We start from the raw sequence: 13,040 nt of genomic DNA, 5'->3' as shown, positions 1-13,040 counted from the left end.
ACCTGGGGCCTAGCTAACAGTGCAGATCCTCAGCCTCAATTTCCAGCCGCAGCACGGTCTAAGCACTGACTGGCAGACACATCAGCATCGGAAGACCTCCGACAGCCTACCAACTCGGATATCGGAGGACTCACCAGAAGCAAGGAGACAGCACATACCACCCGACTGGCAATGCAGTACATCGGCGCAGTGAGAATTCCATCTCAGAACCACATTCACCTCCGAGAGGCTTGATCCTTACAGTCCGAGATTCACTAGGCCGGCCGGAATTGGGATCCTTGGTCCGGGCAGGTAAGGGTCTAAACCTGCCATTCTCCTGCATGATAGGAGACAAGACATCTCTCCCCCTACCTTGCAGCTAATATATAGAGATTAAAATATCCCGGGACAGTGCTCCTTATAGAACACAGCTACTAACCCCCCACATTGAACATACAGAGTTACATCTATTATTCATCTAAGGCAAAGCCTAAAGTTTTCATTGAGCCCTTATAGGTGCACAACGAAGAAAAGACTCTGTCCTCCATTTGAATATCTAAAGAAATAGTCCTGGGGGCATTGACCCAATTTTTCTTGACCATCCCTGAACATCAAAGGTTAACCTTCAATTTAAAGGGGTAATGACCCAATTATTTTATTTTATTTTTCTCAGCCCTTTGTGCTCAAGTAATAGAGGCACAGTGATGATGCTGTAACCTACCATACCTCAGCCGAAAGGGGCCACACGCAGAGGAGATCTCCTATTTTTACACTAATAAACACAAAGAATAGACTCTAAACCATAAATTATGGTGAAAATCGGCCCAAACAAAGAAAAAATATTTGAAAATTAATAAAAAAGAGCATTGGGGAAAAAAAAAAGAATAATGCTTCACACATTGGAAGTTCATTTTCTAAAAATTGCACCAGTTTAAAAGGATGAGTCTAGATATCTGCCTCACCATGTATATATTCAGTGTCTTTCTGCTGCACTGAAAGTTCCTTAGAGCACAGTGGCATGCATAATTCTTAAACTGAAGAATTTTGGAACAACCAGGATTCTTCCTAGAGCTGGCCTCCCCACCAAATTAATCAGGGGCAAAAGGGCTGTGGTAAGAGGTGACCAAGAACCCAGTTGTTAGGCTGAGGTCTAAAGATTCTATGTGCAGATGGGAGAAAATTCCAGAAGGTGAACCAGCACTCCACAAATCTGGGCTTTATAGCTGACTGGCCAGAAGGAAGCCTCTCCTCGGTAATACACATGAAAACCCACCTTGAGTTTGCAAAAAAACACCTAAAGGACTCTGATGAAACAAAGATTCAACTTTTTGGCTTCAATTCTAAGTGTTGTGTTTGGAGGAAACCAAGCACAGCTCATCATCTGTCCAATACCATCCCTACCGTGGGGGTGTTTTCAGTGGCTGAAATGGGGAGACTTGTCAGGGTTGAGAAAAAATGGAGCAAAGTAAAGAGATTCTCAATGAAAACCTGATCCAAAGTGCTCTGCGCATCAAACTGGGCCATATGTTCCCCTTCCTACAAGACAATGACCCTAAGCACATAGCCAAGCCACCACAAGAGTGGCATAGGACAACTGTCCTTGAGTGGCCCAGCCAGAGATCTGACTTGAACCCTATCGAACATGGATCGGAGAGACCTGAAAATGGCTGTCTACTGACCGTCCCCATCCAGCCTGACGAGAAGAATGGCAGAAAAACCTCAAATCTAGGTGTGCAAACTTTGTGGCATCATACCCAAGAAGACTGGGGGCTGTAATCGCTGCCTAAAGTGATTCAACTAAGTCCTGAGTAAAGGGCCTGAGTACTTATGTTAATGTAAGATTTTAAAGATTTTAGTTTTTCCTTTTCAATAAATTAGCAAAGATTAAAAAGCAGGATGTTTTCACTCTCATTATTGCATGCAGAATGATGGGGAAAAACATCATTTTTTTTTATTTTAACAGAAGGCTGCAACATAAAATGTGAAAAAAAGTCAAAGGGCCTAAAAGAAGACTTTCCAAGTGTATTATTTACATGAAAAAATAAATAAAATATATAATAATATTATTATTATCATTAAGAAGCAGCAGCACTGGAGCTGACAAAATTTAAAAATAGTGCCTGCAATCCAGACTCCGTTCCATAGGTCAAAGGAATAAGTTCTAGAAAAGATCACAGCACTCCAACTGCAATACTGGAAAACCATTGATCTATTTTCAAGTGTCCATAAATGTGACGTTTCAGCTCCCATGTTTAAAAAAAAAAAACAGCTCCAAGGGAGAGAAGGTTTATGGACACTTTAAAAGAAATCAACGGTTTTCCTATATTGGGGTTGGAGTGCTGTGAACTCTTCGAGAATTAGGCCTCATGCACACGACCGTTTTTTTTTTAAGGTCCGCAAAAACGGGGTCCGTGATCCGTGACCGTTTTTTTGTCCGTGGGTCTTCCTTGTTTTTTGGAGGATCCACGGGCATGAAAAATGAAAAAAAAAATCTAAGTCAAGTTTGCCATTGAAATGATAGGAAAAAACGAATCACGGACACGGATGCCAATCTTGTGTGCATCCGTGATTTTTCACGGACCCATTGACTTGAATGGGTCCGTGAACCGTTGGCCATGAAAAAAATAGGACAGGTTATATTTTTTTCACGGCCAGGAAACACGGATCACGGATGCGGCTGCCAAACGGTGCATTTTCCAATTTTTCCACGGACCCATTGAAAGTCAATGGGTCTGTGAAAAAAAACGGAAAACGGCACAACGGCCACGGATGCACAGAACGGTCGTGTGCATGAGGCCTTATATGTAGAGAGACAGAGAGTAAAACATTAATAGCAACAGGTCCAGTAAATCTAGGGTGAATGGCTATTACATGTGTTCTACTCTGTACACTCCCTTTGGCAGGCACAATCGAGCCTGCAGCCTTGTATTGTTACATGTATTTTTTATTCTAAAATGTTGAAGGAATTGTTCAGTCATGTTTGTGTTGGTGCAGTTAATAATTGCTACTAAATTAGGATTATTCAGCTTAGAAAAAAAGATGACTGAGGGGAGATCTAATAACTATGTATAAATATATCAGGGGTCAGTACAGAGATCTATCCCATCAGCTATTTATCCCCAGGACTGTGACTGACGAGGGGACATCCTCTGCGCCTGGAGGAAAGAAGGTTTGTACACAAACATAGAAGAGGATTCTTTACGGTAAGAGCAGTGAGACTATGGAACTCTCTGCCTGAGGAGGTGGTGATGGTGAGTACAATAAAGGAATTCAAGAGGGGCCTGGATGTATTTCTGGAGTGTAATAATATTACAGGCTATAGCTACTAGAGAGGGGTCGTTGATCCAGGGATTTATTATGATTGCCTGATTGGGCAGTCAGAATAACATTTTTTACCCCTAAAATGAGGAAAATTAGCTTTTCCCTTACAGCAGTTTTTTTTTTTTGTTGCCTTCCTCTGGATCACCTTGCAGGATAACAGGCTGATCTGGATGGACGGATGGCTTTTTTTGAGCCTTACAAGCTATGTTACTATGTTACCAGTAGATGGCAATGTTGTCCTGTGGATATACAGTGACCTCCACTTTACAATCCTGCCACCAAATTGTTGTTTTTTCATCTTTGCAAGAAATGATAAAGAAGCGAATGATCAAGTGATCAATAACCAGCCATAAATTGTTAACTAGAGAAAGAAAATAAATTTAAGAAATGAGCGTCCTTACTGGAAAGAGGAGTGCACACTGCAAGTAACAGAGAAGGGAGCATATGGTAACGTTTGCTATTATCTTTCTTCCTAACTGGTAAACTGTTTGGCTTTTACCATAAGATATTCTGTGTTCCAAATGTGGCAGATGATGGATTCCCAAAAATGCAATTTTTGAGAGAAGGACAGGGCATTCAGAAATAAAGAATTGCTTGGGCTTTGCTGCACTACTTACTTCCGGAGCCGTGGCTGCTGCTAACATCTGAGCAGTGGCGGGGCCGGGTGTTGGATAAAGTGTTTTAAACACCTTTGTCTGACAAATGAGCAGGGGCGGATTGGCCATAGACCTTACAGGGAAGTTTCCTGGTGGGCCGATGCCCAGGGGGCCACCTGAGCCCTCCTCACAAGCCGGCCAGTGGACTTTTTTGGGGATGTATTTTGTGAGGGACTGTGGTATTTGGCTTGGTTGGGGTGGTGTAATGTGCCACAATGTGGTATTGCTGGTTCCATCAAGTTTGGACCGGACTACAAAACAGGGCCACTTTTAGTTTTTTTTTTTCTAGGGAGTAATTTTGGCAAAAAATGTGGTTTCTGGTAAGGTTTTAGACTTTGTCTAAGTTTACACTGTCTGAATATTACACAGAATTGGTAAATCTGCCCCATTGTATGTTTTCATTCCTCTGCTGTTGATTTACTGCTTTATCAGTGACATGTCGTTTATAGAAACCTCTGCCTACTATAACTAATCGGAGAGGGATTCTGAGAATATTACTGCGGAACGCAAGGCTTTATCCCATGGGCAAGATAGGGGATAAATTTATGATCTCTTGGACCCACCATGATCCTGAAAATGAGGGTCTCTGAGTCCCCTTTTGAAATGGGGCGGTAGTGTGCATGTCAGTCCACCACCCCATTCACTTCTATGAGACTGACAGGGCGCTGTCTACATCATAGAAGTGAGTGGAGCAGAAGACTGACCTGCACATTACTGCTCTATTCAAATGGAGGAGTCTGGGACCCCCGCTCCCAGGATCGCTGAGGAGCCACGGAGATCATACACTTATCATCTATCCTGTGTTCGGCTGATAAATGCTGTTTGTGGGATGACCACCTTAAAGGAAATCGGTCTCTAGATTTGTCTGAGGGCAACTGAAATTGGAGACAGAGACCCCGGCTGAAATGCTGGTACCCTGCATTTTTTTTTAATTTTTTTATCCCTGTCGAGGGGTCTGCTCAGTGCAATGCATGGACTCTATAGGGACATATAGCCACAGTGTAGGGAGAAAGCAGTCAATCGTGTATGTTTGGTCGTGGGGGGGGGGGGGGGTGAAAACATGCAAATCTGAGGAGGGTCCTGCTGGAGCTGCCCCACAGGGATTTCAAGAAATAAAAATGGTCAAAAAAGTGAGCTTGCACTTCATTTAGGGTCTCGGTCGTTGCTTTAGGCCGAATGCACACGGCCATGTTCCGCGGCCGAGAGCTGTCCATGGTATGCCGGGCTGGATTCCTGTTCAGAGCAGGAGCGCACGGCGTCATTGGTTGCTATGATGCCGTGCGCTTCATGTTGCCGCTGCACTACAGTAATACACTATATGAGTGTATTACTGTAGTGCAGCGGCGTCATGAAGCCGTGCGCTCCTGTCCTAAACAGGAATCCAGCCCGGCATACCACGGACAGCTCTCGGCCGCGGAACACGGCCGTGTGCATTCAGCCTTATGCTGACCTCAGACAGACTGGACACAGGTTCCCATTAAGGCCTCATGTACAAGACCGTAGTTTTGGTACGCATTCGATCCGCATATTTTGCTGATTGGATGAGGACCCATTAATTTCAATGAGGCCGCAAAAGATGCGGACAGCACACTGTGTCCCACAAAGAATAAAAATAAAACATGTCCTATACTTGTCCATTTTGTGGACAAGAATAGGCGTTTGTAATATATACCTGCAAAAGGGGAAAATGCAGGATGCACACGGCCAGTATCTGTGTTTTGCAGATCTGCAATTTGTGGACCACAAAAATGGATTTGGTCGTGCGCATGAGGCCAGAATGAGAATCAGCACTCCATCCACTTAGTTTTCTCATTAGCTCGTACTCTACACTCTTAAGCTGGCTGACAGCTTCATACACATGCATACTTGGCTGTTTCTAACTCTGATCTGTTGGTCATATGTTGTCCTCTTTATTACAGCGTTTAGAGGGGTTTTCTTTACCTGACACCTGATCAGCTGTTGGAGGCGGCAGTGGCCTCCTCGCAGCTTACAAAGCACAGCACCATCCATTGTGTAGCTTGAATTCGACTAAAGGAACTTTCACACTTGCGGCAGAGGATTCCGGCAGGCAGTTCCGTTGCCAGAACTGCCTGCCGGATCCGTCAAACCGTATGCAAACTGATGGCATTTGTCAGACGGATCAGGATCCTGATCCGTATGACAAATGCATTGAAATGCCAGATCCATCTCTCCGTTGTGACATCCAGAAAAACGAATCCGGCATTTATTTTCAAATTTTTTGCGGTCTGAGCATGCGCAGACCGCATTGCTGGATCCGTTTTGCCGAAGCACTCAGGATTAATGCATTTCAATGGGAAAAAATGGCAAGTGTTCCGGAATTTTGGCCGGAGATAAAACTGCAGCATGCAATAAATGTGACGTCACTGGCCAAAGACGAGGCCACAGTCAGACGCCTGCCGATCTGATATTGATGAGCTATCCTGAGGATAGGCCATCAATATCAAAACCTTGGAAAACCCTTTAACAATAGAGCATGAGAATCTGATTGCTTCAAAATCAGGAGGACCATAATTAATGTCCAGTATCAAATGTATTCTACATAATTATCATGGTCAGCAGGATTGACACAACAAATAAGGAGTGCATGACACACCAATGTAAAGAAATGCAAATCAATTTTATTAATGTATCAATAAAAATGTACATGATGCGTAATACATATAAGTAAATGGGCAGGGACAACCACAGTCCTACATCACCCTACTGTCAGCCCAGTCACATACATCGTGATGGTAATACCTCAATTGTACAATACAGAGAATGTAAAAAATATCCAAATGGATGTAATGCTACAGAGAACATGAGATATATTAGAACCGCGTACGTGCCCCAAAATACTAAACGGCAACACTACCTAGGTCCAGAACAAGCATGTCTAACTACCAGGCGGTGCACAAAGTAATGAGGCTACATACCAACGAAGCTGGGACTAACACCAGGGCAATGCCGCTCCTCGACGAGCGTTTCGCGTGTTGTTCGCTTCCTCAGGAGGAGTTAGTGGCCAGGGGAAAGGGGACGAACTAAAAGAGTGCCGCCTACCAATCAAATGTCCAATTCTGTGTCATGTGATAGATCACAGGACTCCACGTCATCAGAGCGGCGCATGACCAGTCTGTGCCCGCCACGTCAGACTACTTCCGCCCTTCCCCTGAGGCCAGCGGAGGAGAGGGCAGTCACACACCGTATGATGCTGATCGCCGTCGCCACCACCAACCTACACATGAGAAAAAGGGCGGAAGCGGACGTACGAGCCGAGCAGTCATGCGCACAAGTGACACAAATGGATTTACTATCACAGTTAGCCAATGCCACCAGGTCATATCTCAGTACGTCCCATATATATTATCTGGACACTGTGCAAATCTGCTGTGGGGGCCCCATACATTGCAAATGATTAAAATCAACATTGATAATAGATGACATATCCATTATTAATAAAGTGCAATGTGCAATACCAAGTGCCATAAAAGGCTAATCAATCTATAACATACTTAAACATGATTATACATTACATTTATCGATAGTAAATACAGTGATTATTGAATCAGAAAGAAGAAACAGTGAAATAGGTTCTCAAACCCAGTACTTAACATATATTCATGATCGAATATATTACATACGACACAATTCTTAATACATGATATTTAAAGTGCAATGGTGCAGTAATACAATACGAACCCCCCACTATAGTTGTAATAATGATACATAAAAATGTTTCCCTATTATTTGCATACAAATATAGGGAACCCCCACATATAAACAGAAAAGCCAGACAGGGTTGTCATGTTATATGGAAAGCTTTGAAGCCTTCATGGAAATGCGCGGATGCCGTTCTAGAAGCAACACAAAGTGTGAACCTGACCTAACTATCCTCAGGGCAGCCTTTTGGGTGACAGCTGCAGAAGACAAATATGCACTGAAGTTAGTTAAGTCAATGGTCAGGGCCACAGGTGCAGGATTAAGGTCATGCGACAAGTCGAGGCTCCGGGTCAGAAGAGCAGGTTCATAAAAGCCAAAAATCAAAGACTGTAGAAGAAATCACTACCCACTCAGGACTTTGTATAGCCAATGAGCTGGCCCTGGAAAACTGAACAAGATGGTTTAAATAGGGAAACTGGTTTAGACTCAAGGACAAGGAGGGGATACATGGAACCTGCACAACCCTGGCCCCAGGACTTGAAGTAGCCTTTCACACAGAGTAAGGCCTCTTGCACATGAACATGTGCGCCCTGTGGCCCTCAATGCACGAACACCCACTGCGGGACAGCCGCAGCAGATCGCGGACCCATTCACTTTAAGGGGTCCACGACCCGGCCGTTCTGCAAAAAGATAGGACATGTTCTATCTTTTTTGCAGAATGGAAGTACGAGACGGAAGCACTCCGTAGGGTTACGTGCTTCCGTTCTGCACCATTCCGCAAGACGGCCACAGAGCGCACACGTTCGTGTGCAATAAGCCTAAGACTGGGCCCATCAGAAGAATTGATTCTGAGGTTCTGGCGGTAACGATCATGTGAATGTCTTTTAATGGCTTACTAATCTTGGTTCTTATCATTGCACACGTAGGACTTATCCTCAATAATGTTTAATAGTTTATTAGTGAATCATCTCATAAGAAATACACACCTGGTGGCAAGTCACCTCCAAATGGGGTTGTCTTCTGCTGGAGCTTATTGTGTATGACCCTGGAGTGACCGAAGGATCCTCTACTCTAATGGCCCAGTCTTAACCTGCTTCTGCTGCAAAATTCTATCAGTCCATTGTCTGTGGACAGGAATGTAACGTGGATCTGCAAGGATATTTATAGGTTGTTTTATTTTATCTGCAAGGATAAAAGGTCATTCAAAGGGGTTGTCCAGGATTTTGATATTGATAGCCTGCCCTCAGGATAGGTCATCAATATCAGATTGTCAGGGGACCAAGTCTGGGCAGCCCTGCCAATCAGCTGTTCAAAGAGGCCACTGCGCTGTGTAAGTGCTTAGGCATCTTCCTAGTGACGTCACCATACATCGGTCACATGGCCTAACCCTGGGTTCACACCTGAGCGTTCGCGATGGAGCGCTCTGTATGCGCAATTGTACCAGAGTTTACAATCGCGCATACAGAGACAAGCAAACGCCCATTGTCGCGCGTTCCCGAAAGTATGTACGGGAACACGCGACAAAACGCCCCAAAGAAGCTCAAGAACTTTTTTGAGCGTCGGGCGTTTTACAGCGCGATCGTACGCGCTGTAAAACGCCCAGGTGAGAACCATTCCCATAGGGAAGCATTGGTTTCTCCTTGTTGAGCGTTTTACAGCGCGTAGGAACGCGCTGTAAAACACTCAGGTGTGAACTTAGGGTAAGTGCATCTCAGTACCATTCACGTGAATTGGGCTCAGCTGCAATACCAAGTACGGCCACTATTAAATGGGTGGTGTTGGTTTGGTATGCTGTGAGTAGGCTGCAGCGCCCACTGGCCTTGTCAAACAGCTGACCGATAGGGGAGCGGGAGCTGGACCTCAATCGATCTGATATTGATGATCTATCCTTTGCATAGGCCAAAAATATCAAAATCTCAGATAACCCTTTAAGACAATAAAGGCTAAAATAGGCATTTAATTAAAGGGGTTCTAGGGGATAGAAATATTGAAGACCTAGTCTCGAAATAGATGATCAATATTAGATCTTGGGGGTCTGATACCTGGCACTTGAACAGGAGCTGAGCTGCAGTACCTGGGCACGGCCACTAGGCAGTGCAGAGCTGTCTGTCTCCTGCTCTGTCCACTGTTTTGTCTCTGGCACCGCGGCTCACCAAAACAACTGATGTGTGGGGGTGCCAGGTGTAGGACCTGCACCGATCTGATATGGATGACCTATCCTGAGAATAAGTCATCAATATCTGTACTCTGGAGAACCCTATAAGTCTTCATTTATTAAAAGGAGAAAATGCAACTCGGAATAAGGTTTACCTCATCTCCAGAAAGGGGTTGTGTCATCTCAGACAATGGGGGCATATCGCTAGGATTCCACCTTCTGGGATCTGCACCTCTTTCATAAATGGAGTCGGCAAAGTCCCAGACGGCGCATGCGCGGCTGCCCTTCATTCATTTCTATAGGGCTGCCGAAAATAGGTGAGTGCTATTTCGACTATTTCCGTCGGCCCCATAGAAATGAATGGGAACAGTGGCCGCGTAAGCGCGATGTACTCCCATAATTATTTCTATGGGGATTCGGAAAATAACGTAGAGCGACGCTCAGCTATTTTCAGTGTGCCAATAGGAATTTTTGTATAGCCATTCATTAAAATGTATGTGTATAGCGCCACCTGCATTTTTTTTTTCTTATTCCTTCTCCACCTCACTGATGTGGTCGCACACGCTCAGTTTAAGTCTTACATGTCAACAGCCATATCTTCTGTTAGAAGCAGTGGCAGTTACAGGAAAAGAGCTACAGCAGAAAGGATACGCCCCCTGAGCATCAGTAAAAAGGACACGCCCAGTGAGCTGCCAGCCTGAAATCAATCGAGCAGAACAACTGGAGCAATGAAGGGAGAGATCTCTGGATCCATGTGAGGTACATGGCTGGTTCTAGCCTTGTTAGAAAAAGATTATCATGTACCATATGATGTCATTTCTTACATTACTCATGCCATAACCCCTTTTAACTCCCAACAGGCAAATATAAAATATTTTTCTGAATGTTATTTACGAGTCCTAATACCTTATAACTCATAACCTACCAGCATATAACAGGTTCTTCATATTCACTACAGGGCACAGCTTAGGGTCCATTCACACGTCTGCAATTTCGTTCCGCAAAATTGCCGACCCATTCATTTCGATGTGCTGCCTGGATACAGAATTCCGGATCCGCACTTCCGGGTCTGCAATTTCGATCCCCCAAAAAATAGAACATGTCCTATTCTTGTCCGCAGTTGCGGACAAGAATAGGCATTTTCTATTAAGTGCCGGCGAAGTGCGGTCCACAAAATGCAGAACGCACATCGCTGATGTCCGTGTTTTGCGGATCCACAAAACACACACGGACGTGTGAATGGACCCTTAGGCCGTATTTTTCCTTTCCAGATTCACGGTCCGTTTTTTTGCGGATCCGTGTTTCCACAGAAAACTTCTATTTTTTTTACAAAAGTGCATCCGCATCCGTTCCGTGTTTCCATGTTTCCTCAAAAAAAAAAAAAAAAAGGAAGGCGGAATAGATGTTGCTAGGGTACGAAAAAAAAAAAAATAAGATGTTAAAAGCCTCTTGCACATGGTCCACAATGCACGTGCACCGATCTGCATCCAACAGTCCACTCTGCCAAAAAATTGTTAGTTTAGATTAGGGACTCGCAAGAGAAGGAGGACCCTTGACATGGGCTTGCGAGCTGAGGTATTTTGTAAAATCCCAATTTAAAAAAAATATTTTTACATTTGTGTATGTCCTTACTAGAGATGGTCTTGCGGTTCGCGGCGAACTTTGTTTGTTCGCGATTCGCCGAACATGCGAACATATGACGATATTCGCGCCCGCCATATTATTTTACATTGTGAAGAACTTTGACTCATGACACATCCATCAGCAGTAGAAAGAGTGAAGTGCTTATGCCGCTCTACAGATCACTGGTGAGACCTCACTTGGAGTATTGTGCGCAGTACTGGAGGCCATATCTCCAGAAGGATATAGATACTCTAGAGAGAGTTCAGAGAAGAGCTACTAAACTGGTACATGGATTGCAGGATAAAACTTACCAGGAAAGGTTAAAGGACCGTAACATGTATAGCTTGGAAGAAAGAAGAGACAGAGGGGATATGATAGAAACTTTTAAATACATAAAGGGAATCAACAAGGTAAAAGAGGAGAGAATATTTAAAAAGAAGAAAAACTACCACAAGAGGACATAGTTTTAAATTAGAGGGGCAAAGGTTTAAAAGTAATATAAGGAAGTATTACTTTACTGAGAGAGTAGTGGATGCATGGAATAGCCTTCCTGCAGAAGTGGTAGCTGCAAATACAGTGGAGGAGTTTAAGCATGCATGGGATAGGCATAAGGCTATCCTTCATATAAGATAGGGCCAGGGGCTATCCATAGTATTCAGTATATTGGGCAGACTAGATGGGCCAAATGGTTCTTATCTGCCGACACATTCTATGTTTCTATGGTACAGGACAGCCAATTGAAAAGTTTCAGCACAAGGACATACCCCCTACCTTATAATTAAACCCGATCTGGCCGCCATTTTACATTCTGTCTTTTGTCAGTGTAGGGAAAGGTTGCTGTGTGGAGCAGGGACAGGCTGTTAGGGACACAAATTGCTAGGTCCACAAAAGTCCTTTTAAGGACTGGTATAGGTGTGCTATTGATTGGTGTGCAGTACAGAGGGGTGTAATACACTTATAATATACTGTCTAACATAGAAAGCATATTATAGTGGATTTGTATTGAGCAGCAGTGGTAAGCGGTTCTGCAGCGATACTACAACTACAAAGAGTGACAAACGCAATTACAAAAAAATATTGTTTTGCTGCGTTCCTTCTGCTGCACACAGTGACAAACGTTACTTGAAAAAAATAATTTTATTTGGTGTGATATACCAATGGCCCCCCCAAAACGACTGATTGAAGCAGGGGTGTTATATACCAATATACTTTCTATATAGTGTATTTGGGTACTGCAGCATTTGTTTGCTGTTTTGCTGCGTTCCCTCTGCTACACACAGTGACACACGGTACTGGAAAAAATAATTATAACTGATGTGATAGACCAGTCTCCCCCCAAAACAGCTGATAGAAGCGGGGTGTTATATACCTTCTTCCACAAATACTGTGCCTTCTATAGAGACTCTTGTCACAGGGCCATTTAAAAAATGACAGGCAAAAGAAGAGGCAGGCCCTTCCACAGGGGTGGTAGGGGTCAGGCAGGAGCACCAGGCCAGAGCCTAAGTGGGAAGTTGCAGAAGGTGCATGCAATTACGTCAAAGGCTCACTCAGCCTTCCGCTTCTGCACCCTCCTCATTCTCTTTATCTGCACCCTCTTCACTCTATGCTGTGTGCACCCCCAAATACACCACCACCACCATATAGTC

This window comes from Bufo gargarizans, chromosome 5 (genome assembly GCF_014858855.1).
Source record: "Bufo gargarizans isolate SCDJY-AF-19 chromosome 5, ASM1485885v1, whole genome shotgun sequence".
NCBI classification, from domain to species: domain Eukaryota; kingdom Metazoa; phylum Chordata; class Amphibia; order Anura; family Bufonidae; genus Bufo; species Bufo gargarizans.
The sequence above is the reverse complement of the archived record's forward strand: the minus strand, read 5'-3'. Positions refer to the sequence as shown.